General features: G+C 47.1%; 1 protein-coding gene across 2 annotated transcripts in view; it reads left to right on the forward strand.

Annotated features, from left to right (window-relative positions):
* The window catches only part of GOLGA3 (golgin A3), a 147,837-nt gene that overhangs the window by 58,336 nt on the left and 64,089 nt on the right, over positions 1 to 25,412 (forward strand). The window lies entirely within an intron of this gene.

A 25,412-nucleotide genomic window follows, 5' to 3' on the forward strand; every position in this document is an offset into this window, starting at 1 on the left:
CAAAACGCCCAACGCTCAAAAAAGTACATGAGCTTCTTTTTGGGCAGATTACAGGCGTTTTCCATTGGTATCTATTCAATCAAAAAACGCCTGCACAAAAATGCCTGTAAATCACGGTAAAAATCGCGGTAAAAAACGCGCGAAAACGCTACGCTCAGGTGTGAATGTAGCCTTAAATACTTTGCCCAGTAAACCTGCCCACAATTTTAAGGTATCCTGGAGTTGAGCTTTAATATTTTTAAGGTTATATATATCATTTTTTTAGTGTTCTCAAATAAATGGTTATAATAATAATTATAAGAATTTCATCTCTAATAAATTTCTATATAAATAGATTCCTGACTCTTTTAAGTAGTAAATTCCTAACAAAGTACTTGCATACAGTACATTGCAGAGAACTGATAAATAGTGGTGAAAGCATAATGCTTGCGCCACTCTTCTAAATGTAAAACGTAGAGCAAATGCTGCTCCTAAATAACAAAAGAGGCACAAGCCTACCTGCTGTGGCTCCTCTGTTCGCTTCTGAATGAGGCTTCTGTGTTTGACTCTAGCCCTGTTTCACTCTAGCCTGCTTAATATCCTGGCTGTGTGAGATAAGCTGACTAAGTCTCTGGATCATCCCAGTCTGACTAGCAAAGCCAGACTCTTCCTGGCATAGTCGAAGTCCCATTTGGCACTGGATTGGTGCTAATTCTTTCTCCCTGCGACTAGGAAGATTATGATGACCACCCTAACTGGCGTGCACATCCCATGCATGGAAAATTGGCAGGCGGACTTCTTCAGTCACACAGAGATGTTCCAAGCTCTCTGCTGGTGGGTAAAACCAGATGTGGATCTTCTCGCATCCAGGTTTAATGAAAAACTAGACAGGTTTGTCTTCAGGTGCAGAAACACCTTGGTGCATTTGTAGTGGATGCTCTAGTAACCGCTGTGGGTTCTGTAGAGCCTGTTCTATGCTTTTCCCCTTCCAAAGCTTCTTCCTTGTTTCCTCCACAGGATCGAGATTTGAAGAGAATGTTCCAGTTTTTCTCATTGCATAGAACTGGTCCAGGCGGATGTGGTACTCTGACTCTAATTAGATTCTCTGTGTCCCTTCTGAATTGTCCAGATCTCCTATCCCAGGGGGCGGTCCACCCTCCTACTTTCTTGGTTGTTGGCTTTATTGACTTGGCTTTTGAAGCCCAGGTCCTGAGAGGTAAGGGACTCTCGGCTTTGAACATCTCTACAGCTCAATTAGCAAGAAAGTCTACTTTCTACCATCACACCTGGAAGGTTTACTTTGCATGGTTCGAGGCTAGTAAAGTCTACCCTAGGAAGTACTGTGTATGGGCCGAATAGTGTCTGGTCTGGATCACCATCAAGGGTCAAATTTCGGTCCTTGCTTTTGTGTTTAGAAGACTGCTTGCTGCTCACTCTATTTAGGGCCATTGTTCTACGTTTTGCTCACTTTGCTCTCCCTTGTACACTCCCCAGTGACCTTGCGGGATCTCAACCTGGTGCTATTTTCCTGCCACTGGCCACCTTTTGAACCAGTTAGCGAATTTTACCTCATCCAACCACACTCACAAGGTGGCCTTTCTTGTTGCTGTCCCCTCCGCAGGGCAGAATTCATGGTCTCATCTTGTAAAGAGCCTTTCCTAGTGTTGCACAGGGATAAAGCTCTCATGAGGCCTAATTATTTTTCCACCTTAACCAGGACATTGCTCTTCCTTCCCTATTACCTGCTTGGAAACATTCCGAAGAGAGCATGTGGTACATGCTGTGCAAGTTTACGTCTCTATTACGGATTCTTTTAGAGGTTTGGATTTGCTCTTTGTCATTCCTGAGGGTGCATAGAGGGGACAGCCTGCCTCTCATTCCATTGTTGCCTGTTGGGATTACACAGTTCATCATTCAAGGCAAAAGTTTGAGGGATAGGGTTTCCCCCTTCCTGCTTAGGCTCACTCTACTAGATCTGTTAGATCTGCATAGGCTTTTCAGCCTCAATCATCTATTTCCCAGGGTTTTCAAGGCTGCCACCTGGTCTTCTTTTCACATGTTTGTTAAAGTGGTAGTAAACCCCCCCCCCCCCCAAAAAATAAATAAAAATGGGACCCCTGCAAGATGTCATAATGTGCTAGTATGCACGTCATACTAGCACGTTATGACAGACTTCCCTTAAAACCAAGCCCAGCAGTGTGCTGTCAATGATGCCAGGGCTTCCATCTTCACCCAGTCTTCTTCCTGGGTTTGCGAGCTTCGACCGTGTGACTGGCTGAGCTGCGATGACATCTCTCCTGTGGCACAGAGCTCTGAATGGACAGCACTGCATACCCTGGTAATGTTACCAGCTGCTATTAAAGTAAATATTTCCTAACTGGTGAACGTTTAGGAGATATTTACTGTACCTACAGGTAGTCCTTGTTATAGGCTTACCTGTAGGTATAAATCAAAAGGCGAACTTTGCTACAGCTTTAAGTTTTACCAGGTATATGTTCAGACCTCATCTGATACCAGTTCGGGGTTTAATGTGCTTCAAGCTGCTCTGAGTACTATCAAGCCTTTTTTGAGCCATTGTTAAATAGACTGCTTTAGGACATCCCATGGTTAAGACTTAAGGTCCTGTACTGTACAATTTATTACCTCTAAAATATTTTTCTTGGAGTACAGAACAGGACACCTGTTCCTTGGTATCACTACTGCTTTTCTACAAACCTTTTACTTGCTGGGAGTGGGAGAGGTTATATTTGGGCATTTTCCTTTCAGCGTTTTATGCCAATGTCCAATCACATGAGGGTATCTTCATATAACTCCTGATTAGGATTTAAGATCCTGTGTCCTGTACTATACTCCAAGAAAAAGATTTTACAGACCAGCCAGAAATCCTATTTCTCTTTCGTCCACCGACGGACGTAACTGCTGCTTTAAATCATAGACGGATGGGTAATAAGCCCCTCCCTCTAGGAGTGACCAAGTAGAGCCAAAGGCTTTGACACGCCCAGGGGGGCATGGTCTCTGAGTTATTCCCTCTGGCCTCACCGTTGCATCTTCAGTTTTAGCTGCCTGGTCTTAGGAGTGGCCAAACAGCTCCCTGCTGGGACCTTTTTGTCCTAGCTGCGTTTTAAATGTCTTAAAGCGAACCTTTTTTATTTTATTTTTTGTTGCTGCTGACTCCAGTTCCTGTTGAATGCCGACTGGGTTTCGGACTGGCTATATGAAAGCCTTACGGTCTCCCAGTTTGTGCCAGCGAGCGCTTGCAGACCGTATCGCCGCGCTGGGTCTCCATAGTGACTATAGTCCCACAGACGGGGACTTGCCTGTGGGTGAAACAAACCGCCGGGACGCACACACCTGGCATGCCAACGTCACAGCGTGCCCCTTGGTTGACAGCGCCCTCACTGCGGTGCATAGGCAGTCTGTCAGGATGGACGCCCACCCTCAGCAGCGTGGTCCGGTAAGTACAGTCCCCTCATCTGGTTAGCGGGCCTGGGGCAGATGTGGGCTCCTTGATAGGTGAGTAGGACCCTCAGGTACCCATACCTCCTACCACCCTCCTCCACTATGAGGGGTCATCTGGGACCTTCCCCCTCCTACCCTGACCTCTCCCTACCCTGGTCCCCTATGTAAGTCGCCTCAGGTTCTATAGCGGGTAGTGGACGGTGGGGGGGGGGGGGGGGAGGCCTTGGAGGGGGGTATATAGTTGCACCTCATACTGCTACCTTGGGGGGGGTTTCATCCGCCAGGATGACCCCCGTCAGGGCCCCCAGGCCTGTTACTAGGGTAGGCCTCACTAGGCCCGAGGTCACATGCTCATCGGCACGAAGCTGCCATTTTGCCGTGGCCTGCAGCCTTAAAAGGCCTCAGCAGCCTGCCTGGGTATCCCCATCACTCGAATGCTGGTTGCCATTTTGCTGGAGCTGTAGACAAAACAGCACAGGAGCTTCTGGCTCTTGTGGGTGGGGGCATTTCCTTCTACCTTCTCTTCTCCATGCTGCTGATGGACCTTGCTGTGTTCTCCATGTGGTAACTACTCTAGAGGAGTTTAATTACCCTGGCCTTCACCTTTTCATCTTCAGAGGGGTTTCAGGCCTTTAGGGGCTTAGGATTATTCCCCTGGGTAGCGCTGCGTGCATCGCGATCGCCTCTTAAAGGAGCAGTGCACGCCAGTAGCGGCGGACTTGCTGGGACCTCTGGTGCCTTTGTAACCTCACTTAGCCTCAGGGGTGTTAATATTTGGCGATTTGGCGCGGATTGCTCCCTCTTAGGCCATTGCTCCTGTTTTCCTGTCTGCTCTTTACATTCTTACTGTGCAATCCTACTGTTTGGCCATATGTCTAACATGGATTCCCCAAGTTTGTCTGCGACCCCCAATGTATCATTGGGGCCCGATTCTAATGCTCATGCTGTGACTTTATTGTCTGTGATGCAAGAAATGTCCAGGAAAATGGACAAAGTTATTGCGGCAGCATTTACTAAGAAACGCCCTCGGCCTTCGCCTGTCTCATCTCAGACCTCAGATTCTGTGGCCGATATGGTCGCTAGCGACGCAGACCCCCTTTTGGAGGAGGCCTTCCCGCATTCAGACTTTTCTGACGTGGTAGAGGATGTTTCCACACCCGCTTTGGCACAGGAAAAGGCGCTGGTAGATGCTTTGATATCCTTAGTGAGGGACACCCTAAAAATCACGGATGCAATTTCTAAATCGCAAGGAGCCTCGGTATCCTTTGGATCCCTCAGGGCAAAGAAATTGGCCAAGGTTTTCCCTTGTCCCAAAGTCTTGTCCGCCTTAGTGGAGGAACAATGGCGGCGACCTAATCACACGCTTCCAATTCCCAAATGTTTAGTTAGACGCTACCCGTTTGAGGAAGAGATCTTACGCTAATGGACGGTCCCCCCCTCAGGTGGACCCCCAGATATGGTGTATTCACAAGGCCACGGTTTTACCGGTGGCAGAATCCTCCTCTCTCCCTGATCTGGTTGAAAGACGTATTGAGGTCTTATCCTGACACCTGTATACGGTAGTTGGATCTATTCTCAGGCCTGCCCTGACTACCATTCTAGTCTCTCAGACTATGTTTGAATGGGTAAAGGCTCTGAGAGAGGCACTGACGGTAACCTCTTAACCCTCATCTGCCCTGGAACTCGCTGACCATTTAACGCAGACTCTGCAATTTGTATGCGATGCTAACCTGGACGTTCCAGAGCATCAGTGGTAAGTGTGCTCATCAGCAGTGCGATCTGGCTAAAGTCCTGGCTGGCCGACCAGGCTTCTTAAAAGCTTTTGGCAGATCTTCCCTTTCAGGGTGATCGCCTTTTTGGTTCCTCCTTGGATGACTTGATCAAGAGGGTCACTGGGGGAAAGAGCACACTCCTTCCTCACTCAACTAAGGGTAAGTCTCCCTTGCGTAAGCGAGGTCCTTCCTTTACAGCCCAGAAGCGTCTTTTTCGTGCGACCGTGCCGCAGAAAACCAGACTTCAGGCGGAAAAGGATCCGGGAAACGGTGGGCTGGTAAGCCAAAATCCTCTGCCCCCAGCACCTCCAAGCAGACCCCTTCTGCCTGAAGGGGCGCCCCCACCCACTTCAGGGATGGGGGGACGTCTCAGTTTCTTCCCGGATGCTTGGATCTCACTGTTGCACGACAGGTGGGTCCATGAGGTAATTCAGTCCGGGTACAAGATAGAGTTTCGTTCCCGTCCGCCAGACAGATTTTTTCCCTCCAATCTTCAGTTGTTCCCAAACCGCCTTGCAGGGCTGCAGGAAGCGCTTCGGGATATGCTGTCACAAAGCGTGATTGTACCAGTTCCTCATCAGGAACGCTGTTGGGGGTTCTATTCGAACCTGTTTACCGTTTCACGGAAGGAGGGCAAATTGCGTCCAACTCTGAACCGCTTTGTGCACGTTCAGAATTTTCAAATGGAGCCCTGCGGTCCGTGGTGGCATTCTTGCATCAGGGGGACTGCTGGCCTCAAACAATATCAAGGATGCCTATCTCTAGGTCCTTATTTGCCAGGGTCATTAACGATTCCTCTGCTTTGCTATGGGCAAGGACCATTTTAAATTTGTGGCTTTACCCTTTGGTCTCGCCTCTGCTCCCAGGGTCTTCACCAAGGTGTTAGCCCCTATCCTGGCTCTGCTACGACAGAGAGGAATAGCGATTCTGGGGTTCCTGGACGATCTTCTTCTCCGAGCGGACTCGTCTGTGACATCGGAACGGGATTTGGAGGTGATCATATACACTCTGAAACAGTTTGGTTGGAATCTCAACCTTCAGAAATCTGCCCTGGTTCCAACAACCAGACTGGAGTATCTAGGGATGATCCTAGATTCAGCTTTGGCAAAGGTATTTCTACCTCCTGTGAAGTTACAAAAGTTAAGGGAAGCGATTCTGTCGCTGCTGGCCTGCGACCTGGTGTCTCTCAGGTCATCTATGCAGGTGCTGGGCCTGATGGTGTCCTCCTTCGAGGCCGTACCATATGCTCTGGCCCACACAAGACTTTTGCAACGGGAGATCCTTGTCAAATGCGACAAGGATCCTCTATCCCTGGACAGTCTGATTCGTTTGAGTTGGAGATCCAAGGACTCCCTGAATTGGTGGCTCAGCTCTCCGAATCTTCTCCATGAGAAATCCTTCCTTCCAGTATTCTGGACGGTGGTGACGACAGATGCCTGCCTGACCGGTTGGGGGGATTGCTGGGCACCCTAAATGTTCAAGGGACCTGGACGTTGAAAAAGTCTAAGCTCCATATCAACGTTCTAGAACTGAGAGCGATCAAGTTGAGCCTGTTCCAGTGGAAGGACAATCTCAAGGGGTGTTCTGTTCAAGTCCAGTCTGACAATGTCACAGCCGTGGCCTATGTCAATCATCAAGGGGGCACCAGGAGTGCCCTGGCGGCTCTGCAGGTAGCCAAGATCCTGCGCTTGGAAGAGGACTACGTCTCAGCCCTATCCGCCGCGTAAATTTCCTGGCGTAGACAATTGGCTACCTGAGTCGTCAAACCCTGGATCAGGGAGAGTGGTCCCTGCATCTACAGGTGTTCCACCAGCTGTGTCCCCGGTGGGGGACCCCGGATGTGGACCTGTTCGCCTCCAGACAAAACAGGAAAGTTTCAAACTTGTGGCTCGGTCCAGAGATCATCTGGCCGATGCAGTAAACACCCTGGTGGCTCACTGGAGCCAGTACGGGCTAATTTATGCTTTTCCTCTGCTGAAACTTTTATCTCGCCTGCTACGCAGGGTCGAGTTGGAGCGTATTCCGGTAATTCTGCTGGCTCCAGATTGGCCCTGGAGATCCTGGTACGCCGACGTGATTCGGCTGAAGGTCGCAGGTCCGTGGTCACTTCCTCTGCACGAAGATCTTCTATCTCAGGGTCTGATCTTTCATCCTGCTTTATAGTCGCTGGCTTTAACGGCTTGGCTGTTGAGAGCAAGGTGTTAAAGTACAGGGGTCTGTCCGATTTTGTGATCACTACATTACTCAAGGCTAGGAAGTCCACTTCTCGGAAGATTTATCATGGTACGCGGAAAGCATATGTAGCACCCTACAAGGTAGGTGCTAGGCAAATTATAGTGGGCCTTAGCTGCCTAACAGCAGGGCCATGATTTTCAGCTGGGCTGTCATGTTTCCCAGGTGTAGCTGTTGAGACTAGGGAATCTCCCCACTGTGCTCCATGAGAGAGTTCTCATTGGGCAGTGAAAGAAACCCAGCCAATGGCACACTCAGGCCTGTATCTACCCCAGAAAGGCAGATTCTGGGGTGCCAGTGTTGATCCTGAAGTGTAAAGGGGGCATCAGCGGTTGGGCCCTGAAGAGTTAAAGTGTACAGCGTGCAGTGTTGAGATTTGCAGCAGCACAAGCAGTTACAAAGAGCTACCTCAGTCAGAGAAGGGCTGGAGGGAGCTGTTTACAGGACTTTTGAGCTAACCAGAGTATCAAAAGTCAAGTTCAAGCACAGTTCAGCAAGTCAGTATTTTTTTTAAGCACCAGCAAGCGTTGGTCGGCATCAAGCTGGCGTCAAGACAGCGCTACCTGGCATTTTTTCCTGCAAAGTGTCCCAGTTGTACCTAGTTGAGCCAGAGGAGTATCCCACTCATTCCCTTCTCCCATCCCCATTATCAAAAAAAACAAAAAACAAACCAAAGATGCCGGAATGGTCATTGTCTCCAATCTCACACTTGGGTATTCAGCTTTAATGGGCTGAAGGTGTCACCGGTAACAATGGTAGACCCACGTCAGGCCCAATGCCTGGAAATCCTGCTACATTTGGGGGCTCATCTGGGATTTTGCCACTGGTTACTAGGCCGGTTGCCCCTGGCAACAGCAGGGCCACGATTTTCAGCTGGGCTGTCATGTCTCCCAGGTGTAGCTGTTGAGACTGGGAATTCTCCCCACTGTGCTCCATGAGAGGGTTCTCATTGGGCAGTGGAAGAAACCCAGCCAATGGCACACTCAGGCCTATATCTACCCCAGAAAGGCAGATTCTGCCGCACAGGGTTCTGGGAGTGGGTATAAGTGTGAGGGGAGCGCATGACGCAGCATCTTTGGCGGTAGGCAGAGTCTCAGTAGGGAGAGTATGGCTGTCTCTCCTCCTGTCAGCAGGATCGGGTGTCCCGTGCGGCTTGCCTCAGGAGACAAGAGACAAGAGTAAGCTGAGCTGAGCTGCAGACAGGATCCGGTGTGCCGAGGACCAGCGGAGCAGAGGAGTCCAGTTTCAGGAAAGCATTCCTAGTTCGTGAGTACTGTAAACTGCCTCTGTGGGTCTGCCTTGCAGAGGGGACCACTCCGGTGAAGGTCCAAGGGATCCAGGAGCCAGCTAGCGGTAAAGGGGGTGCCAGTGTGGACCCTGAAGTGTAAAGGGGGCGCCAGCGGTTGGGCCCTGAAGAGTTAAAGTGTACAGCGTGCAGTGTTGAGAGTTGCAGCAGCACAAGCAGTTACAAAGAGCTACCTCAGTCAGTGAAGGGCTGGAGGGAGCTGTTTACAGGACTTTTGAGCTAACCAGAGTGTCAAAGACAAGTTCAAGCACAATTCAGCAAGTCAGTATTTTTTAAGCGCCAGAAAGCGTTGGTCGGCATCCAGCTGGCGTCAAGACAGGGCTAACAGGCATTTTTTTCTGCAGTGTGTCCCAGTTGTACCTAGTTGACCCAGAGGAGTATCCCACTCATTCCCTTCTCCCATCCCCATTATCAAATAAACAAAACAAACCAAAGATGCTGCAATGGTCATGGTCTCCAATCTCACACTTGGGTATTCTGCTTAAATGGGCTGAAGGTGTCACCGGTAACAATGACAGACCCACATCAGGCCCAATGCCTGGAAAACCTGCTACATGTACATTGCTTGGTGTGAATCGCTGAAGCTGCATCCTAGATCCTTTGCTTTCAGCAGGATCCTGACCTTTCTACAGAAAGGGGTTGACCAACGTTTGGCGTTGGGCACTCTTAAGTGTCAGATCTCGGCCTTGGCTGTGTACTTCCAACGCCCTTTGGCTACACATTCTTTGATTTATACGTTTCTTCAGGGGGTTCACCATTTGGCTCCCCCTAGGAGGTCTCCGTTACCTCCTTGGGACCTTAATTTGGTTCTATTGGTTCTTCAGAAATCTCCTTTCGAGAACATAAGACACATTTCCTTGCTCGCCTTGTCGCAGAAAGTTGCCTTTTTGGTGGCTATCACCTCTGCGCGCAGGGTTTCTGAACTAGCGGCGCTTTCTTGCCGCTCTCTTATCTGGTAATACACAGGGATAAGGTAGTGTTACGGCCTAATCCGTCGTTTCTTCCTAAGGTGGTTTCAGACTTCCATCTGAATGAAGACATAGTGCTTCCGTCACTCTGTCTGAAACCTTCACATTCTAAGGAAAATGCCTTGCATTGCTTGGATGTGGTTCGGGCGATACGGGTGTATCTGGAGACTACTGAGTCCTTTTGTAATTTGGACTATCTGTTTGTGAATACGAATGGACCCCGTAAGGGTTAGGCTGCGTCTGCGGCGACCATCTCTCGATGGATCAGACAGACGGTGGTGAAGGTGTATTTTGTTAAGGGCAAAGTTCCTCCTTTCCCTGTCAGGGATCACTCTACGTGGGCGTTGAGTGCCTTTTGGGCTTTCCGCCATCAGGCGTCAGTGATGCAGGTTTATATATATATATATATATATATATATATATATATATATATATATATATATATATATATATATAAATAAATGCGCTTATCCAAAAAAGCAGTGCTAAAAAAATCACTAATACTGTAGCATCAATTAAAAAAGGGTGGTGTTTCACAAACAAAGTGAAATAAATAAACCAAAAGTGAGTCCATGGTTAAATAGATGAAAAAAAGTCCCATGCACAAAATAGTGTGATCAGATGTAGATTTCCAACAACCATTCAGAGGTGATTCTTCCTGTATAAAATTGTGAACCTATTTAAATACACCGTGCTCCACTGGACACAAAAGAGGATTTGCCTCTTACCAGATGGATTGACCTTTGCAGGTCTAACAGCCTTTTGTGGCTTTTTCAATGCAAGCAAAGAGCACCTCATCTATGGGATGACACTTTCTTAGCAAATCCAGGCTCTCAGTATGGATGGATAAACCATATCTCTTTAATATCAATCTGTTCTAGTAATTCACATTCCAGCTCGTTGTGTCACACTTGAAAAAGGAGGAAACAACTCATTGCGCAGACATCCATAAAAAACAATTTATTTGGTATAGACATGTACTTAGAAGGATATTATAGGCAAATCGGTTACACACCGCATCTGGCGTCCTTAAAGACAATAAGACGTCACCGTTACCACTAACCCGACATACGTTTCGTTCTAATGAACGTCGTCACTGGGGCAACATGAATATTTTAGCCATACAGTGCAAAAGGAGATTCATTTTTGGTGAGATGCTCCCTTAGGGCATTCCTACTTCTAAAGGGATACAAAAATTGCATCCCTTTATACAAATCCCTATGATACAAAAATTGCTTTCCTTATTAAAATTGGTCCTGTTGACTTCAATAGAAAAATGTGATAGGTGTAGTTAAGTTTGGAATGGCTGCATCATGGGTAAGTGCCGGTTCACATTTCTGCGATCACAGAGATCGCATGTAATTGGGAGCGCACTGCTCCTAAAATTACATGCGATCTCTATGCGGTGCAAATTCAGCCGTACAGTTTGTATGGCTGAATTGGTATGGCAATCGCAACTAACACGCATAGGACCCTTTTTTTGGTCTGCAGCAGAATCGGATCGTATGGTGGTTCACACTAGTGCGATCCGATTCTGTGCGAACTTTCAGATCGCACTGCGATATGCGATCAGATCTGGGGGTGTCATTAACTTTTAATTGACACCCCCAACGTATCGCATATGGCAGTGTGAACTGCCAGGGGTGCGGATGCAATGCGGGAACACGCTGTATATTCGCAGCTTTCCCGTATCGCAGAAATGTGAACCGGCACTCAGACTGCCTCTGTCTGCATGTTATCATTTAGGTGGGCGGTCGGGAACCATGAATCCATGGTTCAACGACCTATTTTTATTTCCCACCTTGCTACCTGTGTAAACAAGGCCAATTTGCAACATAGTTTGCTAAAACTCTTGCAGTGTTTATAAATCACATAGAGGGGAATGCATTTTTCTCAAAAAAACTTGGAGTTTCATTTTAAAGGAATGTTAATAAAGGGGAAATTGAGCACAGGGAGTAATCTGATTAGGGGTGCATATACTGTAATTTGCTTGCGATCAAAAAGTCTTCACCTCTTTTATTTACTTAATCACTTTGGTGTAAGCGCAGTTTAAAAAAAGCACAGGTAGAGTAGCTCTTTGTCCCAGAGCTATCACCGTTATGTTTTAAAATGGTGGCCAGTCCAAAGGCCTGTACACATGGTCAGAAAATCGTACAAAAATACCACTTAGGAATCGTTGGATAATCTGATATTAGTACATCGCTTTCGAGAGCTGATCACAACAGTTCATCCGATATTATCTGATCGGACAAGCACGAAAATTGTCCTCGTACGATACCAGATCGTACGATTTTAATTTACTCCCAAAGGTATGTGGGGCACATTTTTACAATACAAATGGACTAATACACACACATTACATCACAAATTTTATTCTGTTTTACGAGAGTTTTCTTAACTTTAGTAAACTCTTCATTTTTGATATGAGATTAGCATGCAAAAAACAAAAAAAACAGATGATCGTTCGTCCAATAATCTCATTGGGTATACCAGGCATTAGTGGTTTCTGCAGCCCCTATCGGCTTTAGCATTGGAACTGCTGTCTGTCAGTGACAGCCAGGAAGCAGCTCTAAGCCCAGGAGGTGAAATGATCCCTGTAGCAGATTGCTATTAAAGCGGAGTTTGGGCCTGAAAAAAAAAATTAAGATAAAAACACCCCCAGGACAGTCAGGGCTAGTGCATTTCTGCAACGATAGCCTCTGAACTGTCCTCGGTTTCACTTACATTTTAGAAGAAATACTTACCTTTTGGAAATGTCTTGTCCAGCGCTGCCATCTCAGGTGTGGGCAGCTGAAGCCGGAGTGTCCTCTTCGGTGTCCTCTTTGGTGGCATCGGAGTCCCAGAATGCCCTGCCCTGGCCCTGTTTGTGACTTCCGGTTCAGGCGCGTCATCCCTGCACAGCTTCTGGGCATGCCCAGAAGCAGTTTAGCATGGAATGACGTGCCTGCACCGGAAGTCACAAACAGGGCCAGGGCAGGTACATTGACTCCTGAGAGCAATGACGCTCGGCTCCCAGGAGTCAATGTAAGCAGGAAGTCACAGCGCGGGCCACGGCCGCAGAGGGAGGAAGTGGAAGGAAGGTAAGTATATTTCTCTAGCGCTCATCGACAGACGTAGTCCTCGGTGATACACCACCTTCGGGTTATGTTACCTCCGCAGGAGCAGGACTAGACAGGAAATTAAAAAGCTCTGGCCACACCCTAGGGGCAGTCCCAGAGGGTATATCCTCTCTCTCTCTGCCTCAGCAAATCAGTTATTTTCTGTCTAGTTAGGAGTAAGGACCTAGACACCTTGCTGGGATCTTAGGTCCTGGCAAGAATTTTTTCTTAAAGGATTTTTTTTAGACAGCTTTTTCTCCAGTGTTCCTGTGAGATCTTCAAGCAAGAAAGCTGAACTGGGCGACGGGCTGGATGTTGAGATCCGGTGGTCACCCCAGTTCAGCCTACGAGCGCGTGCAGGCCATAGCTCCGCGCTGGGTCGGCCGCGACAAAGTCCCATTAAAAGGACTGAACCCGCGAGTTAAACGTCTCGCTGAAACGCCAAAGACCATGAGTCACGGCGTTCGTATCGGTCGACAGCCCTCCCGCCCCGGTGGAGAGGGGTACTGTCAGGAGTTGGTGCCCGCCTGGTTCCGGTATGGTGAGTAGTATGTTCCCCCTTTCCCTCTGACGGGTTTTGTGGTGAACGCGGGCCCCTCTCGGTATGGTAAGAAAGAGTCCTTTCTATCCTATAACATGTCACAGATCCTCCTACTTTGAGTGTGATTTTTTTGTGTACAAAAAGCCAGGAGGCTTGGTTTGGGAGCTAACAATCTATTGTATACATGTTTAAAAGATGTAATCTGTGGCATTCTGGGAATCTTATGGGTTAAGTATAAGCTACCTACCAGTCAGAAGCCACGGACATGTAGACTGCCTTCCAAATCAGATCTCCAGCTATTAGCAGGCCTCCCGAACGGCCATGCGGTCCGCCAGGGGCCGATACCGCCAACCACGCCATATCCCCAGGCAGAGACAGTGTTGTGTGCAGCACACCGACATTCAGCAGGCCGCCGCCATTTTTTCTTGCAGGATCGCACGAGCCGCCATTTTGGCGTAGCCTCGTGTCTCCAGCATGGGGGCGGCCATGTTTGAGGTGATCCTACACCTCGTGGAGCTTGGGGGAGGCGCCGGAAGGCGTGCAGAGGGGCGGAGCCGCCTCCTTTCTTCCTGGGCAGCCAGCCAAAAGACTTCCTGTTTGTCAAGACAGCGCTGTAAGCTGTTGCAGTTTAACTCTGAGCATCAAGTGGTGAGCCTGGGGGTCTATCTCTCTCTCTCTCGATCGATAGGGATCCCTAAGCAGGTAACACTAAGGGGCTTTTTTGTGGCGCTGGGGGTCAGAAAAAAAAAAAAAAAAAAAAAAGTTTTTTTCTTTACTTTTGAATTATATTATCCAGGAAGTAACTGGAGTTATTATGGACCCTGCCACACATATTCCCCCACCTGTTTCCCTCGAGGGGGCCTCGGGACCCGCCGGTGCAGAGTATAGAGTCATTTACAGCAATTTTGGAGTCTATGGTGGCTCGGGTGGAGGCGGCCTGTCAGGGACGGGGGTCAAGGAAGCGACCCCCGCCTACCCCTATACCATCTGACACCTCTGACTCAGATTCAGAGATGGTCACGGCAGTTGCAGGTTCCTCTGCAAGGGCTGTTATCCCAGGTAAAGCCCCCTCAGACAGTGAGGAGGACGCTTCTTCTCTTGCTATAATTCAGGAAGAAGCATTGGTGGACGCACTAGTTGTGGCAGTGCAAGAAACCTTAAAACTTGAGGCTTTACCGGCAGAGGCAACTGAAACAGAGAGGCCTTTTGGGACTAATAAGCCCATCAAGACGGCGAAGGCTTTTCCTGTACCTAAATGTTTTGGTAATCAGATTAAAGGAGAATGGGAGCATTCTAAACGTACCTTTACTATTTCCAAGCGTATTGCTAGACGCTGTCCGTTTGAGGAATCCATCATTAAGAAATGGACGGTACCACCAGTCGTGGATCCGCCTATTTCCAGGCTGAATAAAGCCACGGTTATTCCAGTGGAGGACACTTCGTCCTTTAAGGATCCGGTGGATCGAAAGATAGAAGCAGAGTCCCGCACTATCTTTTCTCTGATAGGGTCAGCATTTAGACCAGTATTCGTTATTGGTCTAGTTTCCCAGACACTTACGATGGGCGAAGATGGTACGCCAAGATCTTAGGGGAAAAGATATTCCCCAGGAGACATCTGATTTGATGGAACAGATCATACAAGGGCTACGGTTTATCTGTGACGCAGCCTTGGACACTACTCCCCTATTAGGGTAAGGATGCCACTGGGGGCAAGAGCACTTTTTTGCCACAGGCTGCAAAAGCTAAGGGACCTCGCAACAAGCGAGGACCTTTCTTTACCGCCCATAAAGGGCGCCCGGCTGGTACTAGCGGGAAAGGCAAGACTCCTCCAGGAGGGTTCAAGAAGGGGACCAACCCAGCCAAACCCGAAGCAAAGGAGTACACAGCCTGAAGGTGCGCCCCCACCCGGTTTCAGGGTGGGGGGACGTTTTCACCGGTATTCAGGACATTAGATCGAGCATCAACCACTACTACCGGTGCGATTCTTCCCTTCCAACATTTAAGTACCACAGGAAGCGGTAGTTACCGTTCCCTGAAAAGATCTTTTCCTTTACCTTTTCCTAAGATTAGTCTCGATACCTCACAGGAATCGGATCTGGTTGACCAGATAGGCCAAGTAGCCTCTAGTCGGGTGACTTCGGTCCCTGAGGTTCAACCAGAAAAGATCACTTTTCCTGATAACTATCAGGTATCTGATAAATGTGTGGGAACAGAAAACGACCAGACTTTCTCGGATGGTCGGGGCCAGATAGCTCTAGGGACGCCTGGTTCAGATCCAATCAGCGCCAGTGGTCCTAGAAATTCTAGGCTGGCCTCCTCAAGCCGGCCTGGCCGACTTGGACATGTTAGTCGCAGACGTTCCGTGGGAACTTCGTCTCAGGGAGTGTCTGTGGTCTCAAGGACCAATTTACCTTCGTGCTTTACAGTCGCTGGTTTTAATGGCCTGACCATTGAGAGCCAAGTACTGAAGGACAGAGGTTTGTCTACTTCAGTCATTCCTACCCTTATTAAAGCAAGGAAAGCGACTTCCAGCAAAGTCTATTATCACACATGGAAGACTTATATTGCGTGGTGCGAATCTTTAGGATTTCCTCCACGTACCTATTCGGTGACTCGAATATTGGCTTTTTTGCAACAAGGGGTTGAGCAGAAGCTAGCCTTGAGCACCATCAAGGGTCAAGTTTCAGCATTAGCAATCTTCTTTCAGAAGCCTTTAGCTACCAAATCCTTGGTGCGGAATTTCATCCAGGGGGTGCGGCACCTGGCTCCTCCAGTCCGCGCGCCCTTACCGCCCTGGGATCTTAATTTGGTTTTGTCGGTTCTACAGAAACCTCCTTTTGAAAACATCAGGGAGATTCCCTTGCTTACTCTATCCCAGAAGGTGGCCTTCTTGGTGGCTATTACTTCTGCTCGCAGGGTGTCAGAACTGGCTGCATTATCATGCCAGTCACCATACCTAGTGATTCATAGGGATAAGGTAGTACTTCATCCTAAGCCATCTTTTCTTCCCAAGGTGGTTTCAGATTTTCATCTGAATGAAGATATTGTACTACCTTCCTTGTGTCCTCAGCCCAAGCATCATCGGGAACATGCGTTGCATTCCTTAGATGTGGTTCGGGCAATCAGGGTATACCTGAAAGCTACGGAATCATTCCGTAAGACGGATTCACTTTTTGTGATCACGGATGGCCCCAGAAAGGGTTTGCCTGCATCTGCCGCGACCATTGCCAAATGGATTAGACAAACGGTGGTACAGGCTTATTCTATTAAGGGTCAGAGTCCTCCGTTCCCTGTTAGGGCGCACTCCACTCGAGCGCTCAGTACTTCCTGGGCCTTTCGCCATCAGGCGTCAGTGGTCCAGGTATGTAAGGCGGCCACCTGGTCGTCGGTACATACCTTTACAAAATTCTATAAAATTGATGTGACGGCATCGGCGGATGCCTCATTTGGCCGCAAGGTTTTGCAGGCCGCAATTTGAGGAGACCGGTGGTCTACCTCGAGGGTTTTTTTTTTCTGTTTGAAAAAAAAAAAAAAAAAAAATTGTTTTCTCTTTTTTTTGGTTGAGTCTCATCATTAAGGATGAGCATTGTAAACTTCTAGTTGGCACCGGTTGGGCCTTCTAGATTGGGATTTGATTTCCATTTTCCCACCCCTCAGTTGTGATACTGCTCTGGGACGTCCCGAAGGTGGTGTATCACCGAGGACTACGTCTGTCGATGAGCGCTAGAGAAAAATGGATTTTTGTAAAATCTTACCGTAAAATCCTTTTCTCTTAGCTCATCGACAGACGTAGTCCCCGCCCCTCTGTTTTGGAGTTGGGTTGGGTTAAATTCTCTAAGCACTGCTTTTTCACATAACTGATTTGCTGAGGCAGAGAGAGAGAGGATATACCCTCTGGGACTGCCCCTAGGGTGTGGCCAGAGCTTTTTAATTTCCTGTCTAGTCCTGCTCCTGCGGAGGTAACATAACCCGAAGGTGGTGTATCACCGAGGACTACGTCTGTCGATGAGCTAAGAGAAAAGGATTTTACGGTAAGATTTTACAAAAATCCATTTTTTCTTTAAAAACAAGGTAAGTAAACCAAAAAAAAAACCGTGATTATCCAATTATTTTTCAGGTTATGTATTTTTCCTAATTTATAGATATTTATTCCAAATAAATAAGTAAAAATAAATGTATAAATAAATTTCTATGTACACAAAATAGCTATTTCTCTCAAATATTGTTCACAAATATGTCTAACTCTGTGTTTAGTGAGCACTTCTCCTTTGCTGAGATAATCCATTCACCTCACGGGTGTGGCCACCCGGACAGCTGCTGCAACAATCGATTTGCATAACCAAAAGATTTCTGCACAAGCTGTCAGAAACAGTCTCAGGGAAGCTCATCTGCATGCTTGTCGTCCTCATCGGGGTCTCGACCTGACTGCAGTTCATCGTCGTAACCAACTTGAGTGGGCAAATGCTCACATTTGATGGCGTCTGCTACTTTGGAGAGTTGTTCTCTTCGTGGATGAATCCCGGTTTACACTGTACAGGGCAGATGGCAAACAGCGTGTATGGCATCGTGTGGGTGAACGGTTTGCTGATGTCAACGTTGTGGATCGAGTGGCCCATGGTGGCGGTGGGGTTATGGTATGGGCAGGCAAATGTTATGGACAATGAACACTGGTGCATTTTATTGTTGGCATTTTGAATGCACAGAGATACTGTGACGAGATCCTGAGGCCCATTGATGTGCCATTCATTCACGACCGTCCCCTCATGTTGCAGCATGATAATGCACCGCCCCATGTTGCAAGGATCTGTTTACAATTCCTGGAAGCTGAAAACATTAATATTATTTATAATAAAACAGAGGTAATGAATTAAAATTCAAGGAGATCCGGTCGCTAAAATTTTCTTTGGGCTGAGGTCTGAATCTGAAGTCTGTGCTATGACTCAGAAAGATGGGCAAAACAAAACGTGTCCATCAGCGTTGCTCTTAACATAAAATATGCCCATTTGAGTACCCCTTAACATAAAATGTGTCCATCAGCGTGACCCTTAGCATAAAATTTGCCCATCAGCGTGACCCTTAACATAAAATAAGGGGCACACTGATGGGCACATTTTATGTTAGGGGCACTTTGATGGGCACCTTTTATGTTAGGGGGCACGCTGATGGGCATATTTTATGTTAGGGGGCACTCTGATGGGCACATTTTATGTTAGGGGGCACTCTAATGGCCACATTTTGTTAGGGGGGCACGCTGATGGGCAAAACAAAACGTGTCCATCAGCGTTGCTCTTACCATAAAACATGCCCATTAGAGTGCCCCTTAACATAAAATGTGCCCATCAGAGTGACCCCTAACATAAAATGTGTAATGTGCCCATGAGAGTGCCCCCTAACATAAAATGTGCCCATCAGCGTGACCCTTAGCATAAAATTTGCCCATCAGCATGACCCTTAACATAAAATAAGGGGAACGCTGATGGGCACATTTTGTTAGGGGGCACTCTGATGGGCACATTTTATGTTAGGGGGCATTCTGATGACCATATTTTATGTTAGGGGGCACTCTGATGGGCTCATTTTATGTTAAGGGGCACGCCCATGGGCAAAACAAAACATGTCCATCAGCGTTGCTCTTAACATTAAATATGCCCATTAGAGTGCCCCTTAACATAACATAAAATATGCCCATTAGAGTGCCCCTTAACATAAAATTGGCCCATCAGCGTGACCCTTAACATAAAATAAGGCGCACGCTGATGGGCACATTTTAGGTTAGGGGGCACTCTAATGGGCATATTTTATTTTATGGGGCACTCTAATGGGGACAAATGTGCCCATCTGTGTGCCCCTTAACAAAATATGCCCATCAGTCTGCATTTTATAAAAATAAGCAACCCCCTAAAAAAATGTGCCCCACATAACTTTGGGAGCGGAAAATGCCAGAGCCAGGAGCTGCGAACATCAGGGGGGCGGGGCGTGCATGTGATGTCACGCCCAAGCTCGCGGCTAGGCTGAGTGTGAGAGTCAGGAGCCGCAGTTAGGAGCAGGGGGGCGGGGCGTGCCCATGACGTCACGCCCCATTTTTGCGGCCGGCTGGGAGGGAGCCGAAGAAAGAAGCAGGGGGCGGGGCGCACACACAGGATGTCACTGGTTGCTGGGACACCCGCGGTCCCAGCAAACCAATGACTACTTACAGTGGCGGCCTGACGGGTCCAGGAGGAAGCATCGTGCAGGGGCCGCTCCTTGACCGTGGGCCGCCATTTAATGACGGCTGTAATAAAATATCCCAGTTCTTGCATGGCCAGCCTACTCACCGGACATGTCACCCATTGAGCATGTTTGGGATGCTCTGGATCGGCGTATACAACAGCGTGTTCCAGGTCCTGCCAATATCCAGGAACTTTGCACAGCCATTGAAGAGAAGTGGACCAACATTCCACAGGCCACAAGCAACAACCTGATCAACTCTATGCAAAGGAGATGTGTTGCACGGCGTGAGGCAAAGGTTGATCGCACCAGATACTGACTGGTTTTCGGACTCCCCCCCCCCCCCCCCCCCCAATACAGTAAAACTGCACATTTTTGAGTGGCCTTTTATTGTGGCCAGCCTAAGGAACACCTGTGCAATAATCATGCTGTCTAATCAGCATCTTGATATGCCACACCCGTGAAGTGGATGGATTATCTCGGCAAAGGAAAAGTGCTCACTATCACAGATTTAGACAGATTTGTGAACAATATTTGAGAGAAAAAGACCTTTTGTGTACATAGAAAAAAATCTTAGATGTTTGAGCTCAGCTCATGAAAAATAGGGGGAAAAAACAAAAGTGTTGTGTTTTATAATTTTGTTCAGTGTATTTTAGTGTAGACTACAAATTCTAAAAGGTATATTATGAAGGCCTGGGTACTTTATACACACACACACACACATATATATATATATATATATATATATATATATATATATATATATATATATATATATATATATATATATATATTGTGAGGGATTAGCTCGGTGGCGGGTGTGGATGACCCCTTTGGGGGTGCGTTTTCACAGAGAGATAGCCGAGCAGAGGTTGAAAACAAGACTGATTTATTCATGCAATTTACTCCACACAATTGCAAGCGTCAAAACAGCCAAAATAAAATAAAAGACAAAATAAATCCTTGCCTCTGTGGGCGGCTACCTTCTCACGCTGGAACCTACCTAAGAAGTCTTTCCAACCTACTGTTGGGCCGACACTGCTGATCCTACAGCAGACACTCAAATGTCCATTTGTTTGCTTTTCACACAGCACAAACATTGTCCATTGAACATGTCCCTTTGTTTCTTTCACATCAACACATGTTCATTTATAACAGGATCCTTTACTCTTCAGATTCTTCACATTGAACACAGTTCATTTAACAGGTCCCTTTACTCTTCACACTCTTCACATGGAACACTTTGTCTTCTCACCTTTGAGACGTCTTCACTCGTGGTTACCCTCCTTAGCTTCACATCGCTGTAGGGGGTCTTCTCCCATGCTCACCAGCTTGTCGGGAGGCACACATCCGACTGTCCCCCTCTCCCAGCCCACACGGCGACAGGCGGCAGCAGTCCTTCTCCCATGCCCACACGGCGTCGGGAGGTACACGTATGTCTGTCCTCCTCTTCCCAGCTCACACAGCGACAGGAGGCAGCACTCAATAGATTTTCTCTGGACAAATTATAGAGGCCTTGATCTCCTCATTCTGAACAGCTGAATGGTTTTCAACTTCCTGCTGGCTCTTTTTGCAGCCAACACCCTATAGTATCAGTGAACTTTTCAAAGCAGGTGGGAATGTGTCTCCTCTCAGTGACTACATTCCCAGATTTACCTGACTTCCTGTCACATACCCCCCCCTCTTGTTTCAACCCTAGGGTTGGGACACATATTTCCAGGCACGCATGTGTCAGGCACTGCTGACTCACTGATAAGCCTCCTATTATCCTCAAGCTTCCGGATGAAACTGTTTCTGTCATCTTCACTGACAGATTTCTCATAAATGCCACACAGTTTGTCTCTCATCTCATATACACATTCTTCAACTGCATTTTTGGCATAATTTTGCTCCTTCTCGTTTCTGTCATCTTCATTGACAGCTTTCTCATAAATGTCAGACAGCTTGTCCCTCATAACCGTCTGTCCAATCCACCATGGAGGACCGTGATCCATAGGCAACTCAATTGGGCTAGTCTTAATGTCTTCAACATTCTTAAGACGCCTCTCTCTGCAATCCATAAATGTTTTCCACAAAACTTTGAGAACCTTTGCTTCACTAAGCTTTGTTCCAAGTAGGGACTCTTGACATCCCTCTGTGACTTGAGTTGCCTCTCCATACAGCTGTACACAATCATTGACTTTTTGTTGTAAAAGGGAATGATCTTCCTTCTTGAGCTTTGCTTGCTCTAAGATGCTGTGCAGAGGATTTTCCAATTGAGACAACAGGCTGTCACACATTTCTTCAAAGTGACCCCTGTTCCTTTTCCCAGAGATATCAATATCATTCAAACATTTCATATTCATAGGCAGATCTGAAGCATTTGCACTCATCAACTTCTTAAACTTTTCGCCCTCCTGAGCGAGTCGCAGTAAAGGCCTACTATTTGATTTGATATTCAGTTTATATTTCTTGCCAAACTCTTCACAGAAGTAGTCAACCAGAACATCATCAACTTTCCTTACACCAACATAGGGGTTAAAGGCAACAACACAGTTGAACCCAGCGATCTGGGTGGTATCCATTATAGACCTCCTCTCTGCATCAGTGAAGAAGCATGGAACTGCAACACATTCTTTTACAGGTTTCTTCAATGCACTTTCTGCTGAACTATTTGACCGCTCAAGGTCACCTAGTTCTTTTTCTCTATCTGAATTCCACATGGAATGCATCTCAAGATCACGATCAAACTTCTGCCACCCGTCTTTCACCAGTTCCATTTTGGAAACACTCCCTGAAAGGCACTTATTCATTTGCTTCACGTTTTCACCAACAGCCTTAGTTTTCTCCACTAGGTGGCGTTTGCTTTTTTCTCCCAGATTTATATCACTTGCTTTAGTTTTCTCCGCTTTAGTTTTCTCCACTAGGTTTTCAGCCTGAACTGAGAAATCATCACATTTCTTACACAACTCTTTTGTTTGCTGAAGCTCTAATGATACATTTTCCAATGCTTGAAGTTTTTGAAGGAACGGTTTATTCCAAAGGGGTGATTCAAGCCACGTGTCATCACATTTCTGAGGCTCACTCAGGACAGACCCCAAAACACTGATCCTTTTAAAAACTGCATCAGGCACACTATCCCCTCTTTGGGACAGATCCTCTGTTGCCTGGAATTCCTCTTCCAGTTCCTGCAACGGAATATTCATCTCTTCTACTTGCTGTTCTAAGGCTCGCTTAGACTTTTCTAGCTCCTGAACGCTTTTCACAACATCATCCTTGGAGCTGACCAATTCTTCCATTTCTGTACGCAGCTGTTTGTTAACACTTTCTAGTTCAGCCTTACACTCTAGAGCTTCCTCCAAAGAGCGAGCCAAGAACAGGGCTTTGCTCTCGTTATCACGCACCTCCGTTTCTGCACGTGCGCGTTCTTCTGCATATTTTGCAGACACAGTCTTCTCTTCACCAAGCATCTGATCAAACTTCTTTTTCACATCTTCAACACACTGTAATGAACCAACGCTTTCTTCCATGCGTTTTTTCATATCCGCTATCTGAGCTTGCAATGTTGCGACTTGCTCTGATAGGTTTTTCTTTGCTTCCGCCTCCTCTTTTAATTGTTCCAGGAAGCCATTTTTCTCATCTTCCATTTGTTTGAGCTTTGTGCTAAAACTCAGCCTTTGACACCTCTCTTCCTGTAAGAGTTCCTGCGTGTCTTGCAGCTGCGATTCCAAGATAGAAAAATCTTCCGCAATTTCTCTAGATTTTCTGTCTGCTTGAGAAAGCCGATTTGTAACATTGTCCAACTCAACCTGCAGTCGGTTTGCCTTCTCTGACAGCTTAGCACACAATCGGTCACCTTCTGACACCTTGACTTGCGATTCCAGAAGCTGTGCCTCTACTTTTTCCCTCTTATGTTCACAATCTCCTTTTCCCTGCATAAGAGCCTTCACCTCATTGGCTAGTTTCTGGGAATGAGACTGTAATTCTGCCACACAGGCTTCTTTCTCCTTTAACTGCTGCTGGAAACGTTGGGCTTCACCTTTCCAACTTTCACAGTCTGCACGTAATTCATCTACCACATTGCTCAAAGTGGTGAGCTCATACACAGTACTCAGTAATTTAGCCTCTCTTTCACTTTTCTCGTTGTCGCTGAGAGACAATGTCGTTTTCAGAGCGACATTCTGTTCCTGCGACTCCTGCAGGTCTATTTTTGTAACTTCCAAACACTGAAGACTTTTTTCCAGCTGATTACGCAACTCCAACATTTCACACATACTTTGCTTCTGCAAAGTCTGAATTTCAATTTCCTTTTCCATGAGGATGGTATCTTTCTCCTTTATAGTGTCTTGACATTTTTGCAACTCGACCAAAAGAAGAGCAGTGGATTCTTCCCACTGTAACACATGAGACTTGAGTAGTTCATTCATTTCCTGCAAGTTTCTATGCTCCATTTTAAGCAATTCCAAGGCTTGTTCCTTTTCTTCCATTTTCCGTTGCAAGGCATCCAATTCAGCCCTGCACACATACTCGGTTTCTTCCAAACCGATGGCCTCCATTGGCTGCTGGCGTCTCTGTTTCCAGCCTGCCATGCTCTCTTGGTGAGCCTTTTGCTGAGCTGCAAAGCTCCGCTGAAAATCCGCATTTGCCTGCTGTTGAGCTGCATTTGCTTGCTGTTGAGCTGCATTTGATATAATCAGATGTTTCAACATCTCCTCCATTTTGAGTTTACTTTTCATCTGAGCACACTGCGTCTCCATAGCAGTTTCATCAGTGTTGCTAGGGACAACAACCTTCCTCTTTAGTAGACTCTCTTTAGGCATGGATGGGGCTGGTTCAGACGGCAACATCCCCTCCATCCATAGAATCCGGTCTCTCATTTCATCTATCTTTGCATTTTTCAGGCGTTTGGACCGCCCCATCTTCAATAACTCCACAAACAAATTTTTCACAGTCCAGCAAACAATTTTCAGACCACTGTCTCTTCAACACATGTAGTTTTTCTCTCTCTTGCAGGATCTCTTTTCCTGCGCACACAGTTTGTGCAGTCACTTGCACCAGACACAACAAAGTTCATCAAAAAATTTTGAGACCCCTGTCTCTTTAAAACACTTTTTTTTTTTTTTTTTTCTGTCAGGATCTTCTCTCCTGCACACATAGATTGTGCAATCTCATGCACCAGACAAAGTTCATCAAACATTTGCACTTCCTTGCAGGGATCTCTGCTTATGCCCACTGCATACCTCCACCATATGTAAGGGATTAGCTCGGTGGCGGGTGTGGATGACCCCTTTGGGGGTGCGTTTTCACAGAGAGATAGCCGAGCAGAGGTTGAAAACAAGACTGATTTATTCATGCAATTTACTCCACACAATTGCAAGCGTCAAAACAGCCAAAATAAAATAAAAGACAAAATAAATCCTTGCCTCTGTGGGCGGCTACCTTCTCACGCTGGAACCTACCTAAGAAGTCTTTCCAACCTACTGTTGGGCCGACACTGCTGATCCTACAGCAGACACTCAAATGTCCATTTGTTTGCTTTTCACACAGCACAAACATTGTCCATTGAACATGTCCCTTTGTTTCTTTCACATCAACACATGTTCATTTATAACAGGATCCTTTACTCTTCAGATTCTTCACATTGAACACAGTTCATTTAACAGGTCCCTTTACTCTTCACACTCTTCACATGGAACACTTTGTCTTCTCACCTTTGAGACGTCTTCACTCGTGGTTACCCTCCTTAGCTTCACATCGCTGTAGGGGGTCTTCTCCCATGCTCACCAGCTTGTCGGGAGGCACACATCCGACTGTCCCCCTCTCCCAGCCCACACGGCGACAGGCGGCAGCAGTCCTTCTCCCATGCCCACA

This window comes from Pelophylax lessonae (assembly GCF_965119305.1).
Source record: "Pelophylax lessonae genome assembly, chromosome: 1".
In the NCBI taxonomy this organism is placed as follows: Eukaryota; Metazoa; Chordata; class Amphibia; order Anura; family Ranidae; genus Pelophylax; species Pelophylax lessonae.